Source organism: Corvus brachyrhynchos, unplaced genomic scaffold (assembly GCF_000691975.1).
Source record: "Corvus brachyrhynchos isolate BGI_N302 unplaced genomic scaffold, ASM69197v1 scaffold162, whole genome shotgun sequence".
Taxonomy (NCBI): domain Eukaryota; kingdom Metazoa; phylum Chordata; class Aves; order Passeriformes; family Corvidae; genus Corvus; species Corvus brachyrhynchos.
In genome coordinates, this window is record NW_008236696.1 from 3963310 (window position 1) to 3968700 (window position 5391).

General features: G+C 48.9%; 1 long non-coding RNA gene across 1 annotated transcript in view; it reads right to left on the reverse strand.

The window, feature by feature from the left end:
* LOC108444867 overlaps window positions 1-5391 on the reverse strand; it is a 6538-nt gene that overhangs the window by 57 nt on the left and 1090 nt on the right. The window contains exons 2-3 of the long non-coding RNA XR_001859578.1: window positions 3637-3697; window positions 1-3334 (exon numbers count right to left, since the gene is read on the reverse strand). The exon at window positions 1-3334 is cut by the window's left edge and continues 57 nt beyond it. This is a non-coding gene — a long non-coding RNA (uncharacterized LOC108444867). The remainder of the gene's footprint in view (window positions 3335-3636; window positions 3698-5391) is intronic.

Sequence of the window (5391 nt, forward strand, 5' to 3'; positions counted from 1 at the left end):
TGGGTCTCCTGTGTTTATGGACTCTCAGCTGGGTAAATCCGTGCTGAAGGCCTTTTCCCCGGCTATCGAGAACCCCCCGGGGTGGGTTTGGAGGGCAAATCCAAGGGTGGTGCAGGGGAGAAGCCGGGCCGGGGAGCTTCTCTGCTCCTCCCCGAACGTCCCGCATCCCGACCCTGCTCTGGGACCCACGCCCCTGCTGTGGTGGTGCCTTCTAGCAAAGAGTGAGAGGTTTTTGAGGGAGTTAAAAAAAAAAAAAAAGCCTCGAAGACACAATAAATCCCTCAGATGTTTCCACTCTCACAGCAAATAACGTTTAACCTTTAATATTTATTCGTTACTATTAATTCAAAAAAATAATTACTGAACTTTTGGCCCTTCAACTTCCACAAGCGGCGCTTTGTTTCTCTAAAATAAACTTGGGAGAAGCGATCCCTCCGTATCAAACTAGGGATTTGAATTAAAGGCCTATTTGGGACACTTGAGACTACAAAGGGTTACACATAAATAAATGCCACATTTGCCTATTGCAAAAGTTTTCTCTGTCCTTTCTCAGTCACAACAGGGGAGGAAAAAGCCGTCGTTTATTATCTAGTGCTGGGCAGGAGCAGCCCCTCCAGAATGTGCTCTTAGATTTGGCCGGCAGAAGAGGCACTCTTTTTTTCCCCCCCTCAACAGCAGCTCCTTTTGTTCTCCAGATCTCTTTCCCAATTTCAAGCTTCACTTGCAGATCCTAAGTTTGTTTGTTAATGACGCTATTACCATCTGGCTCGTCCTACTTTCCAAAAGATATAAATCTCCCCAGTTTCATTGCCTACATTATCATCTAAGTGCCACCATAGCTGGAAGAAAAATATGCTTTCAAGGTTGCAAATTCTCTTGCACGGAGCAAGTTCCCCGGGCGCGGGGCTGCCGCCCGCCCCGCCGGGCTGCGGGCAGCTTGGGAGGGATGCGGCCAAATGGATTTCACCTTGCAGCGATGCTGGGAGAGGGGGAGACAGCACCATTTAAGTTTTCCACCAGAAACTTAAGTGAATTTTCCGCCCCCCCTCCCCGCCCCCCATCCCTCTTGGCCCCTTTTGTGGCTGTTTAATGCATCTGGCTACTTTGAACCGTTATCTTCCGCGGGGAGAGGAACGCCCGCCCGCCCGGCGGGGCGAGGGCAGGATGGGTCCTGCTCCTGGCAGGCTCCTGTTTGCCCTCACCCAGCGTGAACCCCCGTCTCTCTGACATAAGGACATATTCCATACGTGCGAATAAACCTTTCCCACAGGCGTCGTACAGTAAAGGGAAGAAAAGTTTGGTCTCCTCTTAGTGCAAAGCGGTTGCAGATCTGTGTGCGTTTAAGCATAAAGGGACGGGGGGAGGGCGAGAAGTGATGGGGGAGGGAGTTGGGTCGGTTTGTGTATGGGCTCCACAATGACTCTATTTATTCGCTGCAACCAGCCTGGGCAGATTGAATAGGCGAGAGAGAGACACTCAGCCTTCCCAACGCGTGGGCTTTGTGGGATACAGTCCCCACTAGCAGATTTCGACTGCTAATTTCCCATTCTCAGGGGTCTCCTGCGAGGAGACACGGCCGTGCCCATCAACTACGGCTCCCCCAAACACTGTCCTTGTTTCTAGTCCTTAACCTCTCCGCGTACAAGTTTAACGTCAGGAGAAGTTTAATAATTTATCGGGTTTTGCTGGATCTTCGGCAATGTTATTGCGGACAAAAAAAAAAAAAATAGCGCCAAATATTTTATTTGACTATATGTATATGCACGCACACACACACAATATTGTCAAGTGAGGGAAAAGATACTCCTTTAATATGGGAAAGAAACCCAGGGATTTTTTTTCCCGAGTGATCTGATTGTTATAAATAATTACGGATGAAAAGAAAACTCACTTATTATGCACTTCTAATACTGTGACTGCACAAGAGAGAAAGGGGGCCAAACCAGTGATTAATTAATATCGCACTGGCGTAGCTATTTTCTCGCGAAAGGCCTTTCCCCCCTCGCTGCTGCCGAGTTATCATTCCAGCTCGAGTCATGTGTAGCCAGGAAGGGATCTTGTTTATAAATTTATATGACGACCTTTTCTTTGTGTGTGCTCTAAAGTTGATATGGACAAATTGCAGAGGTATACAATTTAAGTAGATGCACTTTTAATCACCGATCATTAAAATGGTTATGTTAAATATACTCAATTACATGCATGACTTCACCCTAACAGTACTTTCTATTCTCCCAGCTGCTCACGTATTCCTTAACTATAGTCAGCAGAAGAAACTCGATTATGCTGAATCCATACATTTCTATGGATTTCATCAGCCTAATTAATGCTTCAGTGTGGTCCATGTGTCTGAATGGTCCCTTTGCTATTACTTGGGTAAGGAGGCAGTGCTGGAATGCAGAGGGTCTTTCTTTCAAAGATACCCATGGGGGTCACTCTAGGACTCTAATGGCAAAGGTAGCAAGTGTTAAATAGCAGAAACATGCAGAGAAAGGGAAGGCAGCGATGTAAAAAGGACATTGATACTGTAGGTATGCCCAACAGGTCAGTGATGATAATTAAAACGCTTAAAGAAGAAAAGGTAAATGGAAAGCTTCCACAATTCGCAGCATGCCTGGTTAAAAGCAAACGAACCAACGCAAAGAAACGCACCTCGCTGATCCTGACGGGGAAAAAAAAAAAAAAAAGTTGACAGCAGATTTTTAGACTAAATAACTACTAGGGTAGCCTCTTCTGTGAGCACCGCGTTTGAATGCCCCGTCCCTTGTCTAATTTTCTCATTGTCGAAATGCAACATGTCAGGGAGAGGATGCCCGGCCGGGCAGAGCGGGCTCTCCCACGCTGCCGGTCCTGGCACCACCGGGGCTTCCTGCAGTCCCCCGTCACTGCAGATGCACGGGGAACTGGGGGAAGGAGTTCTCCCCCTCATCTCCTCAGCTTTCTTCCAAAACGAAGAAGCGATTAAAATGAAGGGGATGTTGCAGCCTTAGAGGAAACAGCCAATGGCTGCTTTTATAACGCATCTTCCCATCTTAACATTTAGCGGGATATAAAAGGCACGCGTCCTGCTATTCCAGCAACATTTTAATCGACGAGAAATACATCTAGATTTTTTTTTTCTGTTTTGTTCCCACCTGTTGTAGTAGAAGACCATCTGATCACACCTTTCTCTGGCTGCTGGGAGACGTGAGAGAAAATCAGAACTCTTTCTTGTCACCCCCTGCACTGCCAAAAAGGTGGTGTTGGAGCCCGCATCTCTTCCCTGTTTCTCCACCAAGCAATCGACAGCTCAACTGTCCTAACTTCGAGTCGGTGCCTCACTTCAGCCTTCATCCTTCAAGTGGAGAGAGAAAGCAGGGAAGATTTCAGATCTATAACCAAATTATAACCTAGGAACTTTATGCTTGTCATGCTAATTTAATGACTTTTATAGTAAGTGTAGACTTTCTGTCTTTTGAAATTAGCTCTTCAAAACGCTTTGTGTAATGACAGGCACTAGACATAAGAGACAAATGCACAAGCAATAGTGGGATAACAATCTGGCAAACACTGCACCATTTAGTATTAAAATGGAGAACAAAGTGCATTAAATTTCAGCGTAGATGTACATCACTCTCTGATGCTATTGGTGCACACCTGGGCTCCAGAGTGACCCGAGAGGGAGGTGTCCTCCAACAGCCGCCGTGCCTGGCTTCACCTGGAAAATGAGCAAATGCCAGATGTGGAGTGCAAAATAGTCCTTCACCTAGTGCCGAGTCCCTTTGCTTTCTGGCGGTGTTCACACGTGCCTGCATGCTGTAAACATCCTGATTTGGACAGGCTGGTTCTGCTGGGCCCGGCCTCCTGCTCGGTTTCCAGCGGGGGGGTGTGGGTGTACGCGCTGCGCTCGAAATGCAGGGCTCTGAACGTACACATCCCCTCCCTCCTTAAGAGCATTTCTGTGCTCCCATGCTACGAGTGGTCCAGAAATCTGTCCAAGAGATGATCTTGATAACAAAGGGAGGAGTAAACCTAAAGCTATAGGTGTACTACAATCTGGGCGACTCACTCATTGCCTATAATTGTAAATAAGGTAAGTTCACACGACGATCGAGTAACGAGGGAACAAGAGCCCCATTTTAATCAGGTGGTTATCTCTCCTTGGTGGAGATCAGAGCTCCATCGCTCCTGGCCTTCTCATTGTGCCCCCCTGCTGGAAATGACAGCTCCTTCAGAAATAACCAACTTGGTCCCTGGATGGGATTTCAGCTCTTTTGCACTACACATGTACCAATTGTCATTTTACAGCTACAGAGAAACCCCTAAATTATATAAGTGTATAAACTCGGCCTCATTAAATCCCTCCTTTTGGATAGCTTCAAGGTTGGAGAGTATATTACTGTAAGCCGGAGAAGACTTAAATTATATCCGAATGGGAATTGAAACGTAGTGGCACTTAGGCACACTTCTTGTCTCAGCTACAGAGGTTTTATTTTCCCCCTTTAGAGTCTTATAATATTACAAATGCAACAGTTTCCTTATGTCAAATCAAACTATCTCAAATCCTGCTTCTTGATTCAGCCTCCGGGGCCCTTTTTGGTGAGGACAAAACCACTAAGATATGATCAAACACCAAAGCCTGACCAAAGGGGAATTTATCGTTCATCTGAGACAGATTTCTAATTTGAAACTAAAGCCCTTCCTTTCCAGAAAGCATCTGAATATTCTGCGTGAGTTGTTTTCCCGCGCGTGCGTGCGGGTAAATCGGGGTGTGCAGAGGGACAGGAGGCCGACGGCAGTGGTTACCCCGCGGCTCAGAGCCCACCCTGCCCACGGGTTGGTTTTTCCACCCAAGCCGATATACAAATTGCCATTTCGATGGGAACCCCGTGCCCAAGGGAGCTGGACCCTGCGGCTGCCGCCTCCGCTGCCACCCAGGGGCAGGGCCGGGCCGGGGGCTCTGCCCGGGGCCCTCCCCGTCCCCCGTCCCCCCGTTGGGCACCCCGAAACGGCTGCGCTGAGCCCCCTTTTAGGCGGCGCTGCCAGCTCCGGGAGAGGGGCACGGCCGCTGCGGGGATCGCCCAGCAGAGCCCCGCGCCAAGTCCCCCAAAGCTGGGTTTGTCGGGAGGGGGTCGCCTTCCCCCCTTCTCCAGCCCTCGCAAGAGGGTCAGTGGTTTAACCAGGCGTCACCAGGACTTCGTTTTATCCCCGGTCCACTGAAGCGTGTGGCTTTTAGTGACTGATGGCCGCTGTGGCTGTACGCGGCACAGTTGCTCTCACGGTGCGTGCTCCAGATGGGCACGTCCCGCAGGCTCGGGGCGGGGGGGCACGGCCGCTTTGGAAAGGCCACCGAGACACTGAGATTTGTTCTGGGTCAACCCTCCCCTAACGCCAAAGTTGGGAAACAACTTT